This window comes from Cetorhinus maximus, chromosome 13, assembly GCF_964194155.1.
Source record: "Cetorhinus maximus chromosome 13, sCetMax3.hap1.1, whole genome shotgun sequence".
NCBI classification, from domain to species: domain Eukaryota; kingdom Metazoa; phylum Chordata; class Chondrichthyes; order Lamniformes; family Cetorhinidae; genus Cetorhinus; species Cetorhinus maximus.
In genome coordinates this window covers 4,550,963-4,578,274 of record NC_135891.1, presented here as the reverse complement: position 1 = coordinate 4,578,274, position 27,312 = coordinate 4,550,963, and the positions used below count along the sequence as shown (strand labels likewise).

The 27,312-nt window shown below is 45.4% G+C and overlaps 1 long non-coding RNA gene across 1 annotated transcript in view; it reads right to left on the bottom strand.

Moving 5' to 3' along the window:
• Positions 1-229: 229 nt before the first annotated feature.
• LOC144688375 (uncharacterized) overlaps positions 230-27,312 on the bottom strand; it is a 39,161-nt gene continuing 12,078 nt past the window's right edge. The window contains exon 2 of the long non-coding RNA XR_013578402.1: positions 230-2,578. This is a non-coding gene — a long non-coding RNA (uncharacterized LOC144688375). The remainder of the gene's footprint in view (positions 2,579-27,312) is intronic.

The window sequence follows — 27,312 nt, the reverse complement described above, 5'->3', positions numbered from 1 at the left end:
TATGACCAGTCCCCAAGCAAAGCTCCCCCAATCTGTTATGATCCCAGACAAGGAACCCCAAATTGTTATGCTCCTGGGTGAGAAGGAATGAACTGGCTCCCCTTCTTCATTCAACCCCCTTGGTTGGTCACAACAAGGTTAATTTAAAAGGGACCCCTTCGCTGGTGGATACCTTTTCCCAGTCCAAATGTATTTATGTTTCATAAGGAGCCAATTTAACCAGACAGTCTTGAGTCAAAGAGTTTATTAGATACTAAACATGAGAAAAAAATAATAAAAACACGACACACATACACACAGGTTAGAAATGAGAAAGTAAGTCCAAAAATAAAAGTTACAAGATATATGAATCGGTCCTTTCGCTTGTCCGTGAGGAGTAGATGACAACATTGCAGCCACTAAGTTGGGCTGGTTCTGGTTGTGCTGTCTTTGACAGTTGAGCAGTTGGGTTAGAGATTCTTGGTTCTGCAGGTTAACTGAAAGGAGTTGTCCTGTTTCCTTTTTGACTGTGGCTTTGCTGGCTTGTGACTTGCTCCCAGCAATCAGAGAGACAGAGGACGTTTTGCCTGCAAGCACAGGGATGCCTGGCTGAGGTTCTTCAACTGTGACCTTCATAGCACACACTAGCACCAGAACAGAACCCCAAAACTAGCACACAGAACTAGGGTTGCAGTTGGCTTTTTTTAAACCCCTTTGCTTGTGTATTCCTGGAAGGGAAAAAGCAAACGTGTCTTTCACCCAGATCTGTTTTCTTTTCAACTCAGTTCATGTTCACAGCCTGGGATATAACTCAACAGGAGGTGGTTTCGGCTGAGATGGTAATTATTTTCCGTTGTCTCATCCACCACAGGGGATTACAGTTCTGTTTGCATTGAATCTTTTCCTTTGACGTGCCTTTGTCTGAAGTAGGCCATGTCACACCATTTAGGTGCATAACTCCATTCTCTCTGAACTAGCTGGTCAAGTAATCCACGTAGAAATCTTCCAGCAAGTGGTTACCTTACAGTCTCAACCTTTGCTTGTATTTCCTTTTTTGAAAACACATGTCTTACTTAAAAGTTTAATATACCCATAATTAATTCAGGGATAGGATCTGTGGTCATGACAACAGAAAGAATCAGAATATTTCCCTTTTCAGAATGACAGACAGGCACATCCTGGCCCCACCTAACTTTGGGAGCACTTCCCCAGCAAGATAAGATGGTTTGTTTTGGGCATTCAGACTAACCACATGTCCTGAAGTCTAGACTGCATGATAAAACTGAACCTCTGGGAGTACATATAGCACTGGGAGAAATGGGTGTGCACAACAGCTGAACTGTCAGCTGTGGTTAGGAATCTCAGGACCTGGGGGCTCTACAGCAAGATCTGATGCCAAATACAAATAGCTGCACTAATGATCAATCTAAGATAATTAGTCAGAGTCATAATGTGGTTCATTTACACTTGCTAGAGGTGACATACATTCATACTCGGGGATCCATTCTCTGCAAACAAAAGGAATATGCTTAAACCTTGCACCTTTTTTGAATTACCCGGGAGCTTGAGGAGCTGAGAGTTCTCTGTTGCTTCTCCATGGCAACGCCTCAGACAATTAGAGTTGACTTGCCAACCAATCAGCACCCTTTTCTCCCGAGGCATAAATGGTTGTGATTGTTTGAAATTTGACATTCTTGGGTTTGTCCTGATGAGTGCAAGACAAAAAGCTTCAGCAACATGGCTCTCTTTTCAACAATATTAAAGTTCTGTACTACCAAGTGACCCTTTGATACCAAAGTCCATCAGTCCAATTGACAGATGCCCTCACCAGTGACATAATCCTGTGCAGTACAGGCACACAGCACAAGCTTGCTCTAATATTAGGGCTTTTAGTTGCATAACTCCAGAATAAAGTGAGGGAAGGAATGAGTAAATTTCCACTCCAACATAACCTTCCTTATATCCCTGGATCATACTGACTGATTTTATTTTAGAAGTTAATCATCTTTCAAGTTTTCATCAGGGATAATGCTCAAGTTGGAGATTATTATCAGGGTATCTACCACACGGTGAAGCATCAAGAAGGACTTGCAATTATATAGCGTTTTTCATGACCACTAAATGCCTCAAAGTGCTTTACAGGCAATGAAGTACTTTTGAAGTGTAGTCACTGTTGTATTGTAAGGAACATGGCAGTTAATTTGCAGACAGCAAACTCCCACATACAGTAATGTGATAGTGACCAGGTAATCTTGTGGTGTTCATTGAGGGCTAAATATTGGCCGGGATGCCAGAGATAACTCCGGCTCTTCTTCAAAATTGTGCCATGGGATTTTTTTATGTCCAGCCAAATAAGCAGATGGGGCCTCAGGTTAACTTCTCACCTGAAAGATGGCATCTCCAACAATGCAGCACTCCCTCACCGCTGCATTGGCGTGTCAGCCTGGTTATTGTACCGAAGCCCTGAAGTGGGATTCCCATCCAGAACCTTGTGATCAGAGGCAAGTGTGCTACCAGCTGAGCCACAGCTGAGGAAATAAGCTTCGTTTGTTCCTTCAATCACTCTACAATCACCAGGCCGGAAACCAATTTCATATCTCTTGAATAAAAAATGTTGTGAATTGCAGAGTACATGAAGTATTAAAGAATTATAGAATCCTACAGTAGAAGAAGAGGCCATTTGGCCCATTGTGCCTGTGCCAGTGTTTGAAAGACCCATCCAATTAGTCCCACTCTGCACCACCCACCCTGAATCACAGAATCACACAGTGTAGAAGAGGCCCTTCGGCCCATCGAGTCTGCACCGACCCTGCCGCTCTTCTCCTGCACAGTTTTCCTTTTCAAGTATTTATCCAATTCCTCTATGGAAGTTATTATTGAGTCGGCTTTCATTATCCTTTCAGGCAGCACATTCCAGATCATAACCCCTCTGTTTTTTTTTAATCAATCGCCTTAAATCTGTGCCCTCTGCTCACTGACCCTCCCATAACCGTGGGATGGAATGTTTTAATATCCAGCATCTGCACTCTCCAAGGCCAGATGTTGCATGAAGTCACCTTGTCCTAGCACACGGCGTGATCGCAATTCACTCCTGTGCCAGCCTGACATCTCTACGTGTCACAATTGGCTTGCTTGAGTGAGATTTCAATTTATTGTTGACTTTGGCTAAATTTTGGGTAGTTTTACACAGCAAAACCACAGGGACTCAAATCAGGATGGAGACAGCTCCTGTCATACAGAATCTGTACCCCCCCCCACCAGAGCACGAGTAGAGGGTGCATCCCAGGCTAAAGAAACCAGGTTCTAAACTACCCTGCCACCTGGTTCCTCTACTTACTGACAATAGTTAAGAGTGTATCATATATCAAATGGCTCATTACCCTTCCTAACAGCACTGTGGGTCTACCTATACCACATGGACTGCTGCAGTACAAGAAAGCAGCTCACCACCACCTTCTCAAGGGCAACTAGGGATGGGCAATAAATTCTGGCCCAGCATTGGGATAAATTTCAAACAGATCTAGCAACTCAAGACTAGGCATTCATGAGGCGCAGCAGCAGAATTGTACTCAACCACAATCTGTAACCTCATGGCCTGGCATATCCCCCCACTCTACCATTACCATCAAGCCAGGGGATCAACCCTGGTTCAATGAAGAGTGCAGGAGGGCATGCCAGGAGCAGCACCAGGCATACCTAAAAATGAGGTGTCAACCCAGTGAAGCTATAACACAGGACTACTTGCGTGCCAAACAGCATAAGCAGCAAGTGATAGACAGAGCTAAGCAATCCAACAACCAATGGACCAGATCTAAGCTCTGCAGTCCTGCCACATCAGGTCGTGAATGTTGGTGGGTAATTAAACAACTTACTAGAGGAGGAGGCTCCACAAATATCCCCATCCTCTGATGGGAGAGCCCAGCACATCAGTGCAAAATATAAGGCTGAAGCATTTGCAACAATCTTCAACCAGAAGTGCCAAGTAGATGTTCCACCTCGGCCTCCTCCGGAGGTCCCCAGCATCACAGACGCCAGTCTTCAGCCAATTAAATTCACTCCATATGATATTAAGAAATGGCCAAAGGCACTGGATATTGCAAAGGCTATGGGCCCTGACAATATTCCGGCAATAGTGCTGAAGACTTGTGCTCCAGAACTTGCCGCGCCCCTAGCCAAGCTGTTCCAGTACAGCTATAACACTGGCATCTACCCAAATATGTGCAAAATTGCCCAGGTATGTCCTGTACACAAAAAGCAGGACAAATCCAACCTGGCCAATTACTGCCCCATCAGTCTACTCTCCATCATCAGTAAAGTAAAGGAAGGGATATCAAGCGGCACTTGCTTAGCAATAACCTGCTCACTGATGCCCAGTTTGGGTTCCACCAGGGCCACTCAGCTCCTGACCTCATTGCAGCCTTGGTTCAATCATGGACAAAGAGCTGAACTCCCGAGATGAGGTGAGAGTGCCTGCCCTTGACATCAAGGCAGCATTTGACCGAGTGTGGCATCAAGGAGCCCTAGCAAAACTGGAGTCAATGGGAATCAGGGGGAAAACTCGCTACTGGTTGGAGTCATACCTAGCACAAAGGAAGATGGTTGTGGTTGTTGGAGGTCAATCATCTCAGCTCCAGGACATCACTACAGGAGTTCCTCAGGATAGTGTCCTTGGCCCAACCATCTTCAGCTGCTTCATCCATGACCTTCCTTCCATCATGAGGTCAGAAATGGGGGTGTTCGCTGATGATTGCACAATGAGCAGCACAATTTGCGGCTCCTCAGATACTGAGGCAGTCCATGTCCAAATGCAGGAAGACCTGGACAATATCCAGGCTTGGCCTGACAAGTAGCAAGTAACATTCACGCCACACAAGTGTCAGGCAATGGTCATCTCCAACAAGAGAGAATCCAACCATTGCCCCTTGATGTTCAATGGCATTACCATCACTGAATCCCCGACTATCAACATCCTGGGGGTTATCATTGACCAGAAACTGAACTGGATTAGTCATATAAATACTGAGGCTACAAGATCAGGTCAAAGGCTAGGAATCGTGCGACAAGTAATTCACCTCCTGACTCCCCAAAGCCTGTCCACCATCTACAAGGCACAAGTCAGGAGTGTGATGGAATACTCCCCACTTGCCTGGATGAATGCAGCTCCCACAACGCTCAAGAAACTTGACACCATCCAGGACAAAGCAGCCCGCTTGATTGGCACCACATCCACAAACATTCACTCCCTCCACCACCGATGCACAGTAGCAGCAGCGTGTACCATCTACAAGATGCACTGCAGAAACTCACCAAGGCTCCTTCGACAGCACCTTCCAAACCTACGACCTCTATCACCCAGAAGGACAAGGACAGCAGATAGATGGGAACACCACCACCTGGAAGTTCCCCTCCAAGTCATTCACCATCCTTGGAAATATATCGCCGTTCCTTCACTGTCACTGGGTCAAAACCCTGGAACTCCCTCCCTAACAGCACTGTGGGTGTACCTACACCACATGGACTGCAGCGGTTCAAAAAGGCAGCTCACCACCACCTTCTCAAGGATAACTGGGGATGGGCAATAAATGCTGACCCAGCCAGTGAAACCCACATCCCGTGAATGAATTTTTTAAAAAACCTGAAACATTCGTGACATTTATTTTTTCAGTATAGGTTAGTGGGCAGCACTCAGGGTTCGAGGGCAGCACTCAGGGTTAGAGGGCAGCTCTCAGAGTTAGAGGGCAGCACTCAGGGTTAGAGGGCAGCACTCAGGGTTAGTGGGCAGCGCTCAGGGTTAGTGGGCAGCACTCAGGGTTAGTGGGCAGCACTCAGGGTTAGTGGGCAGCACTCAGGGTTAGTGGGCAGCACTCAGGGTTAGTGGGCAGCAATCAGGGTTAGTGGGCAGCTCTCAGGGTTAGTGGGCAGCTCTCAGGGTTAATGGGCAGCACTCAGGGTTAGAGGGCAGCACTCAGGGTTAGTGGGCAGCACTCAGGGTTAGTGGGCAGCACTCAGGGTTAGTGGGCAGCGCTCAGGGTTAGTGGGCAGCAATCAGGGTTAGTGGGCAGCAATCAGGGTTAGTGGGCAGCACTCAGGGTTAGTGGGCAGCACTCAGGGTTAGTGGGCAGCTCTCAGGGTTAGTGGGCAGCTCTCAGGGTTAGTGGGCAGCTCTCAGGGTTAATGGGCAGCACTCAGGGTTAGAGGGCAGCACTCAGGGTTAATGGGCAGCACTCAGGGTTAGTGGGCAGCACTCAGGGTTAGTGGGCAGCACTCAGGGTTAGTGGGCAGCACTCAGGTTTAGAGGGCAGCACTCAGGGTTAGGCAGCTGAGGCTTTCAGGACCATCCCAGCTTCTTGAGCACAAAAATCAAGGCTGATACTCCCATGCAGTACTGAGAGAGTCCTGCACTGTCAGAGGTGCCAAATTTCAGATGAGGTGTTAAATTAGGACTCATCTGCTCTCTAAAGTAGACTTAAGCGATCCTATGGAACCATTTGGAAGATGACAGGGGAGTACTCCCTGGCCAATATTCATTCTTACATCAACATCATTGAAAAAAGAGAATTTGTATCACATTGCTACTTGTGGAATCTTGCTGTGCACAAATTGGCTCCTCTGTTCCCTACATTACGATGGTAATTACACTTCAAAAGTACCTCATTGGCTGTAAAGCACTCGAGACTTCCTGAGTTTGTAAAAGATACTTCATCAATTAAAGCTTGTTCGTCTTTCCTGACTGGTTTTGTGGAGTTCTGGCCTGAGTCAATGTCCTCAGAATCGTTGTAGGTTCAAAACCAGAGCGAGTGCTTTTACTTCAAAAACAATTCCTTGGCTGTGGAGTGCTTTGAAACATCCAGGGGCTGAGAGGAGCAATTTCTTTCTTTCCACTTCTGACAGATATTGGACACGGAGAAATTAGGGAGTTCGGGAACCCCCAGCACACAGGAATGCAAAGTCGAACAGAAAGCTCTGGGGTTTGTTAACAAAACACCAATGATTGGGAAATTCATCTTTCACAAATGTTATCTTCAAACAGGAGCTAACTTCCAGGGGCCATCAACAGAAGGTGTTGAAAGATTTGGTGGCTGTGGGATAAAACAGCTGCTGAAAAATTTTGATTGAGTGCTAGATTTAGTTAAGCAAATTGTTCTCTCTCTCTCTCTCTCTCTGTCTCTGTCTCTCTCCCCCTATCCCAGCCTCCCTCTTATGTAGAGAAAAATTATCTCAACACCTCATCATAGATGTAGCAGGGCCCAGGGCCTTCTCCGTTCAGTCACCAAGTGTTGTACCATCGGAAGCAAACTAAAACCAACTTGTGAAACTTTTAGAAGTGAGCAATTGTCCCTGTGGGTGATGGACGAATTCTGTCTATTTCAGCTTCTACCTGACTTCCTCACACTGCTGCAGTTGTTTCATGGGCTCATGTCACTGAAACCCCTCTCATGCCCCACCTATGGAATTCTGTCAAGCTGCTCTCTACTGAGATCATCTGATGTATCAGGGCTGATTTATAGTGTTTGCTTTGTGTTTGAACAGGACTGAGCCGCGGTGATTTATCAGCTCTGAGAAAACAAATTTGCCTCATTTGTTTGGCAATTGTTCTTTTCGAAGTATGTTAAAACCTGCGACCTCTATCACCCAGAAGGACAAGGGCGGCAGATAGATGGGAACACCACCACCTGGAAGTTCCCCTCCAAGTCACTCACCATCCTGACTTGGAAATATATCGCCGTTCCTTCACTGTCACTGGGTCAAAATCCTGGAACTCCCTCCCTAACAGCACCGTGGGTGTACCTACACCACAGGCACTCACCACCACCTTCTCAAGGGCAATTGGAGATGGGCAATAAATGCTAGCTTAGCCCAAAATTTTAAAAAGTACAGCGCGATTCCAAGTCTTCAGAGAAATACTACATGGAGAATTAGGACAGGAAAATGTTTGGAATGAATCGCAGGGAAAAAATGCCAGGAGATGTGACAGCTCAGTATTTATAGACAAAAATGTTTATGCACCAAGATCATTAATATATGTCAGGAAAAGCAAGGATGCCAATACCGACCCCTGGGGAACTCCACTACAAACCTTCCTCCAGCCTGAAAAATATCTTCTCTGCTTCCTATTTTTCAGCCAATTTTGTATCCACGTTGCTACTGTGCCTTTTATTCCATGAGCAATAACTTTCTCCAGCCTGTTGTGTGACAGTGTGTATCAAATGTGTTTTGGGGGAGGCAGTGGTATTGTCACTGGACTGGTATTCCAGAGACCCAGGGTAATGGTTCTAGGGACCTGGGTTCAAATCCTACCACAACAGATAGTGAAATTTGAATTCAAAAAAAAAACCTGGAATTAAAAGTCTGATGACAACCATTGTCATTAAAAAACCCATCTGGTTCACTAATGTCCTTTAGAGAAAGAAATTGTCTGGCCTACCAGTGACTCTAAACCAACAGCAATGTGGTTGATCCTAGACAAGGGCAGTTAGGGATGGGTAATAATTGCTGGCCTAGCCAGTGATGCCCACACCCCATAAATGAATTAAAAAAAAATCCCAAGGCCAGAAACTTACCTATGGCAGAGCTGATCACCAGCTGTGTCCTGCCATTTTACATAAAACGCATTCCGTAGTGCTACCTGTGCGGGCAGGAATAAGGGAGTGTTGCGAAAAAGCGCAGCAATTAAGTACATATCGAAAGTTTTTAACCAAGAAGGAGAAAAATTATTCAGTCATGTCCCCTCGTGTGACAGTTTCACATGAGCTGGGACAGGTTTGTCAATTTAGCAAAATTTGTTTATTGATTTTATTAAACCTTCAGGAAACCTCACCCTGCCCGTGGACGAGGTTTCCTGAAAAACGCGAAGGTCGCTTGGGCTTTTCGCCTGCCCCCCACCACCGACCTTAAGGATAGACGGACAGCGCTGTTAATTAGTTTAATTAGTGATCCATGATATTCACCAGAATCATTCCCTGTGGTAGTGGGTCCCACATTCTCAACGCTCTCTGGGCAAAGAAGTTTCTCCTGAATCCCCGATTGGAGTTAATCTGGGATTTTTTTTTCCGGGTGGTAGGGGGTCTTGATTGAGTTAAGTTGTTATGTCCTCTTGTTCCCTGAAGTTCAACACAATCACGCTTATAGATTCAAAATGCTGGTGTTTCATCAAGTGCACTTCTAGTAGTTGGTGGATAGTTGCTCAGCACCTGACTACAGTGCAGCAGTCAATGTGGTCCCCTGGATGTACATCTGCATTCTAATTAGTTCCTCAATCTTTATGAGTACTATAACAATGGTCCAAGTCTGCCGGTCTCCCGACCCCTTGGAAGTCCCAAAGCACTGCCCTCATGGGAATTGCCCGAGAAGTTTGAACTTCCAATGGGCAATTCCCTGCTCCTCAGGACCCTCAGAAGCATCTCCAACTCTCAGATAGGGTCAGAGACTTTGGACAGTTCTGACTTACTTACCTGGAGAGTTACCCACAAAATGTTAGACAGAGAAATCCTACTCTAACTCCTGGGTAACTATATAACTGACTCCCTTGACTATGCCCCATGGCCTCTCCCCCCCAACTACCCCACTTTGACCCCCGACTACCCCCATACCCAACTTGACTACCTCCATACCCAACCTGACTACCCCCATACCCAACCTGACTACCCCCATACCCAACCTGACTACCCCATGCCCAACCTGACTACCCCCATACCCAACCTGACTACCCCCATGCCCAACCTGACTACCCCCATACCCAACCTGACTACCCCCATACCCAACCTGACTACCTTCATACCCAACCTGACTACCTCCATACCCAACTTGACTACCCCCATACCCAACCTGACTACCCTTACACCCAACCTGACTACCTCCATACCTAACCTGACTACCTCCATACCCAACCTGACTACCCCTATACCCAACCTGACTACCTCCATACCCAACCTGACTACCTCCATACCCAACCTGACTACCTCCATACCCAACCTGACTAACCCTTACCACCTGACTCCCCCAAACCCCTCAATTTCCCCCAATTCCCCCTGACACAACCTGAATATCCCCCAACTCCAACTCCCCCCCTGACTCCCCCAGCTCCTTTCAAAACCGACCTGACCAGCTCCAACCACCCAGCCTCCCCCACCGACCTCTCAACTACCCCCCCACCAACCTCCCAACTCCCCAACTCAACCTGACCTGACCTCACCACCCTACCCAGCTGCCACCCTACCCCCTTACTCACTTACATCACCCACCCTGTGACACTCATTCAGTAATACACTGAATAGCATTTTAAATCCTAAAGCTTTTCAGTGTAATAGTGAACATTTATCAGAATATGGCAGCTAGTGCCTTAAAAAAGGGGGTGTGGCTTCTGCATGGATTCCCTTGGGTGATGTCTCCAAGGTTTCCTGTACTGACTGAGTTCCATTGGAAGATTGGCCAGAAATATTGGAGGAAGGTAAGTGGATAGTATTTGTATCAGATTATGGTTGGAAATGGGGGTACTGGCCCTGACTGGATGATTCGGGTCAACATTACATCTTTCTTTTTAAAAGAAAAAATACCTCCACATCAATACAATTGTTTTAATCATTAACTCTTTTTATATTATATCTAACTAAAGAAGGTTAACAATTGACTTTTATAATTCACACCTTTAAAGTCTGTTATAACTTGTTTTCTTTTCTCAAAATATTAGTCATGGTATCACTCTTAGGTGGCAGGATATTGTGCCTCAATGTTGTAGATTTGGCATCCATCGCTCTCAGTGGTGAGTTGGCACGCTGCATAGACGATATTAGTGATACTGCCCCTGATGTCGTAGGAGTTGTTCTAGATGTTGCTTCACTTGCTGGCGATGTTGTTGATGTTACACCGTTTGTTGTTGACGCTGGTGATGTTGTCTCGCTGGCTCGTGATGCTGCTGGTGTTGATGATGATCTTCTCTCCTTTTCCAGTTCAGGTGTAGGTCGAATATGGACTCTGCTCCTTCTTATTTGATTACTGGTTTCGGTCTCAATCATATATGACCTTGGAGTCTCAGCTTCACTCACAGCTTTTCTTGGGTTCCAGGTTTTCATGATTGGATCCTGTATGTGTACAGTTTGTCCTTTCAAGAGCTCAGGCAGGGACTTAGCACGTTTGTTGGAGAGTTGACCTCCTTCTACCTGTGCATCAGTGAGTTGTTGTCTTCCTACTGGTCACTGGGAGGGAGTATCCTGCTGGCATAGTAGCCTTATACTTTCTTCTATTCAACAGCTCTGCAGGCGATTTCATGTCAGCTTTGAGAGGTATAGATTGGAGTGACAATAAGGCAAGATTTGGTCTTCCTTTCTCTCTTGGCATTTTGTGAAGATTCTCTTGGCCGTCTGGACATGTCTTTCTATAAACCCAAGCCCCTTTGGGTAATGTGGTGATGATGTTGAACCCAAACTGTTCAGCAAATTCCTTAAATTCTCTGGAAGTGAATTGGGTTCCATTGTCGCACATTACTCTTTCAGGAATCCCTAGCTCAGCAAACAGAACTCGTACTGTTGACATGATTGTTGTAGCTCTCAAATCTTTCAGCTTGCATATAAAAGAGAACTATGAGCAGTAGTATGAGACTGTGAGGGAACATTCTTGATTGTATGTGAATAAATCAGCTCCCACAGAATGCCATGGTCTGGGTGGTACTTTAGTAGCTACTGTAAGGAACATATCTTTTTATTTCTGTTGGACTGTTGTAAAGAACATGTCTTTTTATTTTCTGTTGATTAAAATTACAATGGCTGCAGGTTGAAAGATATGTCCACTGGAACAGGATGAGAGATATATACAATGTTGCAGTCCTGGAACAGAGTGTGCCATGAAAGAAAGTATGGTGCCAAAAAGGAGTCCTGGACCAAAGGAGCTGCCTAGCAACAATGCTTTAATTGGCTCCTGACCAGGTGACCAGGTTTTGTGTGAGAGTAGTGCAGCAGAATAGCTCCTAGCCTGAAAGGAACAAGACTAAAACCTCTTTCTCCTGTGTGTGCGAGATTCCAACAATTCCACAGTAATAGCTTGTTGTTTTTTTTTCTCCTCATATCTCTATAACCTGCTCTCTCTCGGAAAACCCCTGTCAAGAGGCAAAGGGGAAAATCACTGTTAGAGACATTGAAAGGCAAGTGCTCAACCAGTGAACTAAATACTGAAAGTGCTGGAAGACCATCTCGTGTCATCAACAAGAACTGAAAGGAATTTGGAAGACATCGATCAAACTCAACCCATCGAATCCTGTACTCGGGATTGATACTATTGATCTGTTTTATCCACACTTAAAATCCATGTTTGTGTGTCTTATGTGTCTTGTATGTGTGTGTATAGGGATTTAAGAAGGGGATAGAATTTAGGTTATAGAGTTAGAAATTAGCAGTTCATATTTCTTTATTTTGCTACTGGTTAACAACAGTTTGTTCAATAAACAGTTAGTTACTTAATAAGTTTACAAACCAGGTGCTCATATTCTGTTAACCTACATTAAACAGTTCAGTAGAATTGGGGTAATCTGGTGGTTTGATCAAACTTTTCACATTTGTTATGGCTCAGGGAACAGTGGGGCTCGATAACACAGCGCGCTGTCCCCAGTGAGTCGTGACACTATCATCTCTTCTTTCTGCTCTGTGTCTTTGTGCTTCTGGCACACGTTGTATGGAGGCACCATCCTTTCAGTGTCTTTGTAGATGCCTATCCAGTACACAGCTGATCTGGCCCTGAGCTTACGCTCCTACAGTCCCATGTGGCCTTCATGTATCTCCTGGAGAAACTCTTCCTGCATCATTTTGATTATGATTACAATAAGTTCTCACAATAAGTCGCCTAGCTTTGTCATTTCGCTACAATGTCATTTACTCTTTAGGACCTTTATTTTCAATTAACGTTGCTATTTTTGATTTTACATTTTACATTATGCATTTACATGACATGGCCCCACACCCCCGTGCTGAACTCTGGGCCAGCAGCGCGATGTTCTGATACTGGAGCCACCACCATAGTCACCAGAGGCCCAGGCTGTGGGGAGAGCACGAGACCCGAGATCCGGGAGCAGGAACGCAGGGCAGAGATGGGAATCCGCTGACCACCGAACTGAGAGTATCCTTGGGTGGGGGTGAAGGGTAGGGCCATCCCCTCCTGCTTCTGCAGCCCCGGCCCCTACCCAACTCCTTCCACAGCACCTCTCCGGCTCCTTCCGTGCCCCCACACCCCCACCCACCCCTCCTCAGTTCCTTTCTGCAAATTTCCCAATCTTGCCTCCCACATTTAAGTCCAAATCATTAATATATACAACACACAACAAGGGCCCCAACACTGAGCCCTGTGGAACACCACTGGAAACTGCTTTCCATTCGCAAAAACATCCATCGACCATTACCCATTATTTCCTGTCGCTGAGCCAATTTTGGATCCAACTCACCACCTTCCCCTGTATCCCATGGGATCTCACTTTTCTGACCATTGCCATGTCAAATGCTTTACTAAAACCCATGTAGACAACATCCACTGCACTACCCTCCTCAATCCTCCTTGTTACTTTCTCAAAAAATTCTATTAAGTTAGTAAAACATAATCTTCCCCTAACAAAACCATGCTGACTGTCCCTGATCAACCCATTCCTTTCTAAGTGACAATTTATCCTGTCTGTCAAAATTGATTCCGATAATTTGCCCACCACAGAAGTTAGACTAACCAGCCTATAATTTTATGGCCTATCGCTCACATACTTTAAATAATGGTACAACGTTCACAGTTCTCCAATCCTCTGGTACATCACCTGTATCTGGTGAGGATTGAAAAATGATCTTCAGAGCATCTGCTATTTCAACCCTGGCTTCCTTCAACAAATGGGATACAATCCACCTGGCGCTGGTGATTTATCCACCTTCAAGGGTGTTAGCCCCTCCAGTACTTCCTCTCTCATTTTGCTTATTGTACCTAATGTTTTGCTCTCTTCCTCTTTACCTAGAATGTCTGCATCATCCCTCTCCTTAGTGAAGACAGAGACAATATACTCATTGAGAACCCTGCTCACATCTTCAGCATCAACACACAAGTTACCATGTAACTCTCTGTTAGGCCCGACCCTTTCCTTAGTTATCCCCTTAGTAAAACATCTTTGGGTTTTCTTTGATCTTACCTGCCAATACTTATTCATATCAGCTCTTTGCTTTCCTAATTTCCATTTTTACTTCACCCCTGCACTTTCTATTCTCCTCTTGTATTAAGCTTTTTAACGACTGCAATAAGTTCTCTTTCTGCTTTATCTTACCCAATGTGCTTCTGGATAACCAGGGGGCTCTAGATTTGGTAGTACCACCCTTTTTCTTTGTTGGGACATGTCTACACTGTGCCTGTAGAACCTGGCTTTGCCTCCCATTGATCTGACACTGTTTTCCCTTCTAGCAGCTGTATCCAGTCCACCCTCGCTGGCTCACCTCTCAGCTTTGTAAAATTTGTCTTCCCCAATTTAGAACTTTTACTCCTGTTCTATCTTTGCTCTTTTCTATAATGATGCTAAACATAACTGTGTTATAGTCACTATCTCCAAAGTGGTTCCCCACTGCTACTTTGTCCACTTGCCCAGCTTCATTTCCTAAGACTAAATCTAGAATTGCGCCCCCTCTCATTGGGCTCGTTATGTGATGGCTGGAAAAGTTCTCTTGAATGCAGTTCAGGAATTTTGTGCCCTCTGTGCCCTTCACACTGTTCATATCCCAACTGATATTAGGGTAGCTGAAGTCTCTGACTATTACTTGCCTAATGTTTTGCACTCAGAAATTTGCCTATTTGCTCTTCCAATTCCCTTCCACTATTTGGGGGTCTATAGTACACTCCTAGCAGTGTAGCTGCCCCTTTTCTATTTCTCAGCTCAACCCATATGGCATAATTTAGTGCTTCATTTAGTATATCATCCCTTCTCACAGCTGTAATTATTTCTTTAACCAAAGCTACCACACCCTTACCTTTTTAGCCCCCTTTCTATCCTTCCTGAAAATTCTATACCCAGGGATGCTGAGCTGCCATTTTTGCCCCTCTTTAAGCCAAGTTTCCGTTATAACGATGATGTCATGCTGCCATGTATCTATCTGTGCCTTTAGCTCATCAGCTTTATTTGCTATACTCGTCGCATTTACATATACACCTTTAACACTGCCAAATTCCTGTGCTGTGCACTTTATAACCTGTGCTTCTCCTGTCTTTGTGAGTTACTCACTAATTCTCCATCTCCCGTTCCCTGCTCTGAATTTGCCCTCAGGTTCCAGTCCTGCACTAGCTACCTAGCTCTCTTGGACTGGCTGGCGATCACCCATTCCCTTTCTGCTGCCACTCAAGCTCTGAAACCCAGAGCTCAAAGTTCTGTAGCTGGTGACACTTACTGCACATGTGGTCGTCTAGGACACCGGTAGCATCCACGACTTCCCACATATTGTAGGACACGCATTCCGCACGACCGAGCTATCCTGCCATTGCTTCAATTTATTGCTCTTATGTTAACTTTATTTTATTTTGGTTTACTTATACTACTTTATTTTACCTGGCCTTATCTTAACTTTACTTCCCAATTGCTTGTGTTTCTTACTGAAATCTAAGTAGCTCCTTATTTTAAGAAAATGCATTTTTCTAATTTTCAGCTACTTGAAGAACCCCGCCCCCCCGCCCCCGACAGCAGTTTCTCACCAACCAATGACCTTGTGTTCCTCCTTTGATGTCGCTCTTGGATGTTTTCAAAACCCAGCCCTCCTCTTGTGAAGCTTTTCAACTCCTGCTCTCCTACAGGCTGAGAAAGAAAACTCCCTTCTTACCAAACTCGCAGCAATTCCACTCAATAACAGTACACTCCTTGACAGGGCTCTTAACCTCTCTTATTTATACATCTGAGATTCAAATGAATCTCCTATCGGGCAGTTGTAGCACCAGATTAGGTCTATTCCTTAACTCGCTGATCTCACCTATTCTCCAGCAAGGGGTTTGATTAACCCTGCCCTAGCCTCAAAGAAACTTAAAACTTAAAAAAACAGTAAATTTAAGTAAAATGCTGAATTGCCAGCAAGCAGTACTGGATTTTATCAAACCTTAAAATTTAAAATTTCACTCCCTTCTCACCAAACTCACAGCAATTCCACTCTGTTACTGGATCAAGTCAGTAACTTCTCTACTCTTTCTCCGCCAGTAATCAGATTGATTTTTTCTCAATCCAATTCAACATTAAATCTGTTAAAATGTTTTGGGCTTTGTTAGAATCATATCTCTCAAGACTGAAGTTTTCTTTTACAAAATGGAAGGGTTTGGCATGATCTGGAAATGTGGTTGCTAACATGGGATCTTTTTTTAAAAGAAGGTCATAAATTCACCCTGGAACTGTAAACAAGCAGGCCTCTTCCAGGAAATCGCCTAACCTTTATGGTATTTGAGAAGAAGTTGTCCGTTTGTGTTGAACTGCAAAGCGCTTTAATTAATGAAAAACTGGGAGACAAAATGGAAATCACATGGGAAGATAGAAAAAAAACTTAAGTTGTGAACCTGCTTGTTTTGAAGGGAGTCTTGTTGGAAAACAAGCTGAGAAAGGAAGGCTACCTTGACTGGCTCCCTCTCTCTACCTTGCCTAAAGTTGTGTGTGGCTATCAACCTGTAGCCAAAGACCCCTCACCTGAGTGTAACTGGTCTGAGTTTAGACCTGCAAAGCTGAACCAGTGGTGGGAATTTCCAGTCACCTACCGGGACCAGCAGCTCGTCTACACACGAGAGAACTCCAGGTCGACAGTATATGTGGACTTCACCCTTTATTTTATAACGCCCATCCTCCAAAACCCATCTCTGCAGAGTGACTCTGTCTGTTTGTCCTTTGTGTGTCTGTGTGTGTGCTGGGGGAATTCTTTAAGAAAAGATAAATAGGTATATTTCCAATTCCAATTGTGTGTTAACCAGTTCTTGCAGCTTGTTATAAGAAGTTCTGTTTTAAAGTAAATTAATCATTCTGAGTTTTGAAAGAAGCCTGGTCAGAGTCTATTTTCTTCAGGGTACAAGAGATGTATCAGTGCACAACTGGCCATTTCGGTGAGAAAATTAAACATTTAAATTAATGATATGGCCTGTGGAGTAGTGGGGCTTGATAATTCGCACACTCCTCCCATCCCGGTCATAACAGCTTATTCACACACAGCCGCTGCCACCATGTTGTGACTTCCGGTTTTCTAAAGTTCAAAATAATCATACTTTTAGACTCAAAAATGCTGGGCCTTATCTGAATGTATCTTGCAGTTCTCCATGTGTCTGATGGGACTCATATATTGCTGGCTTGGCATCTGACTACAGTGCAGCAGTTACTGCAGCACACTGGATGTACATCCACATAGCAATTAGTTTTTTTTATTCTTATGGGATGTGAGTGTCACTGGCTGGCTGGGCCAGTGTTTATTGCCCACTGAACAAGGGCAGTTAAGAGTCAAAAACAGACCAGGTAAGGCCAGCAGATATCCTCCCCTAAAGGACATGAGTGAACCAGATGGGTTTTTATGACAATGGTTTCATGGTCATCATCAGCCTTTTAATTCCAGATTTTGTACTGAATTCAAATTTCACCATCTGCCTTGCTGGCATTTGAACCAGATCTCCAGTGTATTACCCTGGGTCTATGGAATACTAATCTAGTAACAATACCATTAAGCCACCACCTCCCCCAATAATTAGCTCCTAACTCTTTACCAATAATATAACAACATAACAGAAGGGACATTGGTCAGGACACCAGGCAAACTCTCTGTTTTTCCTCAAGTCCGAAAAACATCTCTTCCAAGATAACACTGCGGATATACATCAACAAACCAAAGTAAAATAAATGAACTGCCATCAGATTGGATCCTGAAGTGAGCAGAACTTACAGCTACAATAACAAATTCCTTGTGTCCCAGCGTGATGACTAATTTCCTATCATATGTCTGATTTAGTAATGTACGGGAACCGCACTGAACAAGAAATAATCCAATCGGGTTGTTCTCATAACTTCCTAATATTGATAGAGGCATAATCAAGAAAAACAACAACAATTACTTACATTTATGTAGCACCTTTAACATTGTAAAGCATCCTAAGGTGCTTCTTGGAGTATTATTAAACAAGATTTGAAACTGAGCCACATGAGGAGATATTAGGATAGATGAACAAAAACCTGGTCTAGAGATGTTGGTTTTAAGGACTGTCTTTAGGGAGGAGAGAGAGGTTTAGAGAAGGAATCCCAGAGCATTGGGTCTAGGCGGCTGAAGACATGGCCACCAATGATAGCAAAATAAAATTGAGGGTGCTGAGAGGGCCAGAATTGGAGGGGTACAAGAATATTGGAGGGTTGTGCGGCTGGAGGTGGTTACAGAGATTGGGAGGGGTGAGGTCATAGAGGAATTCGAGAACAAAGATAAGAAATTTCATAATTCATCTCCTTGAGTCTGTTCCACCATTCAGTTAAAATGTGGCTGATCTGAGTTGACACCTCCGGAGAGGATCTGAGCCATTGTCATAGAAACCGTTTCATTTTTATAGCAATTCTCTCTCCAAAAAAGTCTTTCATAATGTATAAGCAGCCTGTTGCTCATAGCTGAGACTCTGTCACCATCTGCTGGTCATTGTTCAATGAATAATCCAAATCCACAACTGAATATTGATGCTGGTGTCCAGTTGCTGACGCTGTTTTGACATTTGCTGATCCTGGGGATTGGTCAGAATGAAATGCTACACCCAGTTCTGCAGCTGTAATTTCATTTGGCATCAGTTTCCTCCATCCTCCTTAACCTGAGACCCTTCTAGCAGCTCATGTGTCAGTTCCAGCTCTCTCAGGCTGTGGTTCAGGTTGAGAGCTATTCTCCTATTAAAGGAATGTAACCCTGTACGTCCATGAGTTTTGGACTCAGGGTCACCGACATTGGTTGGACCTATTCCTGGTGGTTTTATCACATGACACTCCTCATTCCATTCAAACAATTATTTTTTATCTCATCTCCAATACTCTTGAAATTAACAAACAAAAATAGTCAATGAAAGTGATAACGATAATTATTGCCCACCTTTATTTTCCCTTAAACCACTACATTTTTCTGTAGCTATCATGTCTATGCAGGTGAACCCACAGATGTATGAAAATGAATGATACACTTTTTAAATAGCAACATGGAGAATGGACAATCTGCATTATAACAAGATGGTGACCTCCCTCCTTGTCTGCAAATATACATGAAACTTTTTTTTAAGACATAGGAGCAGAAATTAGGCCATTCGGCCCATCGAGTCTGCTCCGCCATTCAATCATGGTTGATAAGTTTCTCAACCCCATTTTCCCGCCTTCTCCTCGTAACCTTTGATCCCCTTACCAATCTAGAACCTATCTATCTCGGTCTTAAATACACTCAATGACCTGGCCTCCACAGCCTTCTGTGGCAATGAATTCTTCTTTAGCCAATGAATTCCATAGATTCACCACTCTCTGGCTAAAGAAGTTTTTCCTCATCTCTGTTCTAAAAGGTCTTCCCTTTACTCTGAAGCTGTGCCTTCGAGTCCTAGTCTCTCCTACTAATGGAAACATCTTCCCCACGTCCACTCTATCCAGACCTTTCAGTATTCTGTAAGTTTCAATCAGATCCCCCCTCATCCCTCTAAACTCCATCGAGTATAGACCCCAGAGTCCTCAAATGTTCCTCATATGTTAAGCCTTTCATTCCTGGGATCGTTCTCGTGAACCTCCTCTGGACCCTCTCCAGGGCCAGCACATCCTTCCTGAAGTATGGGGCCCAAAATTGCTCACAATATTCTAAATGTGGTCTGACCAGAGCCTTATAAAGCCCCAGCAGCACATCCCTGCTTTTATATTCTAGTCCTCTCAAAATAAATGCCAACATTGCATTTGCCTTCCTAACTACCGACTCAACCTGCAAGTTAACCTTAAGAGAATCCTGGACTAGGACTCCCAAGTCCCTTTGCACCCCAGATTTCTGAATTCTCTCCCCATTTAGAAAATAGGCTATGCCTCCATTCTTCCTACCAAAGTGCATGACCTCACACTTCCCCACGTTGTATTCCATCTACCACTTCTTTACCCATTCTCCTAACCTGTCCAAATCCTTCTGCAGCCTCCCCGCCTCCTCAATACTACCTGTTCCTCCACCTACCTTTGTATCATCTGCAAACTTAGCCAGAAATCCCTCAGTTCCTTCATCTAGATCATTAATGTATAAAGTGAAAAGTTGTGATCCCAACACTGACACCTGCGGAACTCCACTAGTCACCGGCCGCCATCCTGAGAAGGACCCCCTTATCCCCACTCTCTGCCTCCTGCCAGACAGCCAATCTTCTATCCATGCTAGTACCTTGCCTCTAACACCATGGGCTCTTATCTTACTGAGCAGCTTCCTGTGCGGCACCTTGTCAAAGGCCTTCTGGAAGTCCAAGTAGATAACATCCATTGGCTCTCCTTTGTCTAACCTACTCATTACCTCCTCAAAGAATTCTAACAGATTTGTCAGGCATGACCTCCCCTTGATGAAACCATGCTGACTTTGCCCTATTTTACCATGCACTTCCAAGTATTCTGAAATCTTATCCTTAATAATGGACTCTAAAATCTTATCAACGACCGAGGTCAGGCTAATCGGCCTGTAATTTCCCGTCTTTTGCCTCACTCCCTTCTTAAACAGGGGGGTTACATTAGCGATTTTCCAGTCCTCTGGGACCCTCACTGACTCCAGTGATTCCTGAAAGATCACCACTAACGCCTCCACTATCTCTTCAACTATCTCCTTCAGAACTCTGGGGTGTAATCCATCTGGTCCAGGTGATTTATCCACCTTCAGACCTTTCAGTTTTCCTGCCCAAGGCTGGGAGTAGCCTGTTTGTTTGGACATTACATTAAAATGTAAATGACCTTTTTGGGATACTCTATGGAAGAGGTATTAAAAATGCAACAAGTCTCTCCTATGGAGTTAACAGCCACTCCTATCTAAATGTCTACAGATATTCATGCACAATGGCCTCACAGAATTACTGGCTGGAGAATGAAATTCCACAGAAGGGGTATGAAAGAAAACCACTCGATTATAAGAAGGTGCAAATGTCTAAGATTCAAACCCCATTGTGTGTCAGTGCTGACATCATCAGGGGCCTTTTGTGTAGAGAATACTATGACCACCTGACAGGAAGCAACTTATGATAAGGATCATTTAGTAACACACATCTTGAGGGCAAAGATCAGTCAGTCTGGGAGTCAAAGGGACCACAGAGGGAAGAGGTCCCATCCAGCAAGGAAAGGACCCTGACTAGAATCCACTCACAGGCGGAGAAATGGGGTTAGCCTTTTACCTACTAATTTGCAGCACTAAGCCAGATTTTTGATGCAGGGGCTCAAATACACCCTCAGCTGGAGCAAAGCCAGAAACCAAATGTTGCAAGGAGCAAGCCACTGTAAATTCATCACCAGAAACTTCTGATCTCTATTTTCTTCAGTGAACCAAAAGGAAACCACCTGCAATGTTTCTAGCTTCCAACTCAACAGACAAGCATAATAGAGGCTTTTTGGGCTTCTTCTAAAAATCTCAGTGCATGCTACCTTTTTTGAAATCATCTTTTCTTGTGTGGGTCCTGTGCGTGTGAACGGGTGCTGTTGTGATTACATCCAGGTGTTGGGAAAAATTACATTATCCTTTCTTTTTTTAAATTTATGAGAAAATCTTGTGTCCGTTGTTGAGAGTCACAGCACTCAAAGGGTTAAATCACTCACTCACTTTTCCAGAACCGTTTCATCATGTTCAGGGTCATAGGGAGTGAGAGCCTATCCTAACAGGCAATGGGCACTAGGCAGGCTACATCCTGGGGACAGGATGCCAGTCCATCACAGGGCACACACTCACGCTAAGGGGCAATTTACTGTAGTCAATCCATCTAACCAGCACATCTTTGGATAGTGGGAGGAAACACACACAGACGCAGGGAGAATGTGCAAACTCCACACAGACAGACACCCAAGGTCAGGAATCAAACCCAGGTCCCTGGAGCTATGAAGTAGTAGTACTAACCACTGAACTACCGGGCCACCCGGGGTTAAATCACACCATGTTGCAGTTAGTCAAGACATGGAGAAAAGAGGGAGCTTTCCTACCATTTCTCCCCCGTCCATAACACAGGGTCAACCACATTGGTGCGGGACTGGAGTCACATGTAAGCTCAGGGTGGGTAACGATAGTAGGTTTCCTTCCCCTAAAGGAGATTAATGGATCAGTTGGGTTTTCAAGGACAATCTGACATCCTCATGGTCACTTTTACTCAGACCAAGGGTCTGGGTTTTCATCCTCGAGGTGTGTAGCTCGGGTTGGGAAAATCCCTGGCTCAACCTGCCCGTCTTGGGAGAAAATGCCTACAAGGAAGGGATTTTCACTTTGGGGTGGTGGGTGAAGGCTGCAGTTGGGGGCCGGAGACGACCAGGGGAAATGTTTGGAGGCAGCCACGGGGGCTGCCGGAGGCCGGGATGAGCTGTTTGAAAGGCCCACCTTGCTGCTGTGGGACTTCACCCCAGTTTGAAGTACAAATAGAAAGGTCCTCCAGCCCACACCCCTCGCGCCCTCTCACATCCCCACAGGCTCCCCATGCCCCAACTATGCCACCTCATGCCCCCCACTACTCCCCATGGTCCCTCATGCTGCCCATGGCATGGTATGGTACTTCCATGCCATTCGCAAACTATACACTGTATCGAAGAAATGGACTCCATAGTGACAGTAGAATGTGTAAAGTATTATTTTTAAAAAAGGTCATTCATTGATAGTTTTCCACTTCGTTACAAAATATTCCTCTTTACTACAGCCCAATAAAAGTGTCAATCATCCAGACCCTGTAAAGTAGCAATAGCTGAAAATGCAAGCACTTGAAATCTCTGTATTTTGTATAAATAAACATTGGGCTGAATGTTACACTGATCGGGCCACACGTCCAACCCGATTGGATGTGAAATCGTGGGGCATAACGTCGGGCAAATGCCCCAATTTCATCCCGTGCTCGCGCGATATTTTGATCAGCGGGCAAGTCGGAAGCACTCCTGTCGACAATGAAAAGGGCAATTAAGCCCATAATGGCACGATTGTCTGTTATATTATATAGCCCGCCCAACCTTACGGCTGGCGGACCGGCAAATCGGCCAGGTGGCCTTCACATTTTTCAGCAAGCCTCATCCAAGGGCGGGAAAAGGTTTCCGTTATTAAATAAAATAAAAATAGGGAACTGTGGATACCATTTTTATAACCTATACGTTCAGGTGCCTGACTGTGATTCTTGGACATTTCTTTCCTGATTTTAATAACTTTATTTCCTGGGTTTCGGGTCTTTAGCACCCTGGGGCAGCTCTCTGCCTCCAGGGGGCTTTCTGTCAGCGCTCGCCCACGCCCCCGTCAACGTCATCGCCAGCCCCCTTCCTGCCCCCACCACGGTAGTGCTGAGCTTTTCAGTGTCTGGGCTCTCAACCTACATAATGCGGTTCTGACTCTCTGATCTCTTCTGTCAATTTCACAATGTTTACTGACAAATTTCCTGGTTAACTATTCAGGCAAGTACACTGGAGCTGCCTGAAGTCTCCGACTCTAACTCAGAGTCAGATACTCTCATGGAGGGTGCCGGGGAGCAGGGGAATTGCCCATCAGAAGTTCAAACTTCCTGGGCAATTCCCATGGGTGTCGGCGCATTGGGATTTCCGTGGGGTCGTGACACACATCTTGGGGGTTACGTCTAATCTCTGATGATGCTGAGACTGGAAGATCAGGGCCAACTAATGATGACACCAAATGCATTAACAATAAAAACAGGAGGTGCTGAGAAGAAGTCTTCCGACTCGAAACGTTAACTCTGTTTCACTCTACACAGAGGCTGCCAGACCTGCTGAGTTTTTCCAGCATTCACTGTTTTTATTTCAGATTTCCAGCATCTGCAGTATTTTGCTTTTACACATTATATCATTCACCTTGTGAATTTAATTGTGATTTTAATGATTTAATTCTAAGATTGCCTAACATTCATTCTAAAGCCCTACCCTGCCTTGGGGGGGAGTGGGTCCAACGAAGGGTCACTAGCTCAATTCCTGGAATAAGGGGGGCCTCCAATGTGGAGAGATTGAGAAGATTGCACCTATACTCTCTGGAGTTTGGAAGATTGAGAGGTGATCTCCAGCCCCGAGAACTGTGGATGCTCAGTTGTTGAGTATATTCACGACTGGGATCTGTTGGATATTAAGGGAATTAGAAATATGGGGATAGGGCGGGAAAGTAGAGTTGGGGTAGAAGATCTGCCATGATCTTATTGGACGGTGGAGCAGGCTCGAGGGGGGGAACTGACCTTCTCCTAATTCTTGTGTCCTTATCTAGCACTTATTCAATTTAATCATACCAAAAGAGTTTACTGTCCCTTACACCAGCTACCTTTGATCTGTTGTTCCTCAGTCTCTTATCAACAAAGTTCAGCTACACCTCCGTGCTCCATTGTTCCTTCACAATTACTGCAGCGGTTCGAGAACACAGCTCACCAGCACCTTCTCAAGGGCAATTAAGGATGGGCAATGAATGCTGGCCCAGCCAGCGACACCCACATCTCTTGAATGAATGAAAAAAAGGACATTTCCTATGCACCAGGAGCATAAGGATCATGCAGAAGAGATTTACCAGAATGGACCTCGGGATGCAGGTCGCATGGATAGACTAGAGAAGCTGGATTATTTCTCCTCAGAGCAGAGAAAGTTAAGGAGAGATTTAATAGAGGTGTTCAAAATCTTGAAGAGTTTTGATAGGGAGAATAAGGAGCAATCCTTTCCAGTTGCACGAGGATTGGTAACCCAAGGACATACAAACTTGAGATAATCAACAAAAGAACCGTAGGCAAGATGAGGAGAAAGGAATTTTACACCGTGGGTTGTGATCTGGAGTGCGCTGCCTGAAAGGGCGGTGGAAGCAGATTCAATAGGAACTTTCAAAAAGGGTTTGGATAAATTCTTGAAGGGGAAAAAAAAATGATTGCACTCTGGGGACAAAGAAGAGGGGAGAGTGAGTAATGGGAGAGCTCTTTCGAAGTGTCGGCACTGGCATGATGGGCTGAATGGCCTCTGACCGTGTGTATCACTCTCTGATTACATGATGCTTACGCCAGGCCATTTTCCTTGTATTACACAATAAACAGCACCATGGCCAAAACCTTCGGCTCGGCGGCGGCCGGGGGCGGGGCCTGATCGCTGAGGCGTAAAATGACGTGTAAAACCGTCACCGCGCGGCATTTGGATTCTCAGACGTGTGGGTGCACAGCCAAGTGGGCTGCGCGCCCGCCAAACTGTCAAAGGCCTATTAAGGCCATTTAAAAACTAATTAAACTAATAAACTGAGCTGCCCGTCCAACCTTAAGGTTGTCGGGGGGGCAGGCGAAGAGCCCAAGCGGCCTTCGCATTTATCACGGACCCTCATCCACGGGCGGGATGAGGTTTCATGAAGTGTTTATAAATTGAATAAAAATTTTTATAGACATGTCCCAGCTCATGTGACACTCTCACCTTTCATACGAGGGGACATGCATTAAAATTTTTTCTTCTCTTTATTTAAATTTTTAAAACTTTAAACTAATCTCCCTGAGGCAGCTCTGTGCCCACAAGCCCTCGGAAGAGCGCAGGCCCCGGACTCAGGGAACGCACCCCCCGTCCCTCCACCCCGCCCGCACAGGGAGCGCTCAGCACTTCCAGGCGCACGTCACACTGGGCCGGCCTTAATTGGCCCACCCAGGCAAAATGGCGGCGCGGACCCGACCGGGGGGGCCGATCGGGCCTGGGTCCACCCCCACCCCCACCTGCACCCACACAATCCCCCCAACGGGGGGATAATTCTCCCCCATATGACCAATGGAATATCATTAAACAACAACCCTGTTTTCATTCTGTCAACGTGAGCAGCATTTGAAAATTCAACACTATTTACGTGATGCATAAATGATATAAAACAGGTTTGAAATAGTATCTCTTTTTCACTCGGCCTCCCAAACACTTGTTAAGTTGTATAGGCATCTTGTGCAAATAACTTTTCACACTGTAGCTCAGCAGCAAGTTATAAATAAAGTCCTTTTAACACAAAGCCTGACTGATCTTGTAGTGGAGATGTCTTGGCAGAGGGAGAACTTGTGGAGAGACTGAAGGCAAAGATCAGCCTCCAAGGTCTGATTTCACTGGGAACATATTCTTGTCGAGGTATTTACATGCAGTTGTTATTTCAGTGTTTGTTGGTACAGAATGATCAGCAGCTCTTCTCACTGTGTGTATTTGATTCACTGGATAGAAAAGTCCCAGATTTGCACGAAGTGCGGTAGCGGGCGGGTAAAACCACATTTTACCCACTGGCTGTGATGGTGGCTTTTCGATGGCGATACACCCCAAACCCGCCGCATTAATTATACATTCCCGGGAAATGCTGGTTCCATGGCGGACGGTTTCTCATTCGCCCGCCACACCATCACCTCGCCGCTTCATCACGCTGGGCAACATATTTAAAATCCAGCCGCACTCACACCTCTCAGAGCTTCCAGCCCACGGGCTCTGCTGCATGGAAGACATGGCCCCGAAAGACAAAAAGACTGCAGCCCCCAGGTTCAATAACGTGTCCCTCGAGTGCCTTTTGGACACAGTGGAGGCTCGCCCGTGATGTCCTCTACACCCGTTCTGGCCGCAGGATGGGCAGCAACATCACCAATCCGGCCTGGGAGGCGGTGGCAGTGGTGGTCAGCGCCAACGCCCTTCAGGAGAGGACAGGCACCCAGTGCTGCAAGAGGATGAATGATCTCAGAATCACAGAATCACAGAAACACACAGTGCAGAAGAGGCCCTTCGGCCCATCGAGTCTGCACCGACACGTGAGAAACTCCTGACCTACCTACCTAATCCCATTTACCAGCACTTGGCCCATAGCCTTGAATGTTATGACATGCCAAGTGCTCATCCCGGTATTTTTTAAAGGATGTGAGGCAACCCGCCTCCACCAGCCTCCCAGGCAGCGCATTCCAGACCGTCACCACCGTCTGGGTAAAAAAGTTTTTCCTCACATTCCCTCTAAACCTCCTGCCCCTCACCTTGAACTTATGTCCCCTTGTGACTGACCCTTCAACTAAGGGGAACAGCTGCTCCCTATCCACCCTGTCCATGCCCCTCATAATCTTGTACACCTCGATCAGATCGCCCCTCAGTCTTCTCTGCTCCAATGAAAACAACCCAAGTCTATCCAACCTCTCTTCATAACTTAAATGTTTCATCCCAGGCAACATCCTGGTGAATCTCCTCTGCACCCCCTC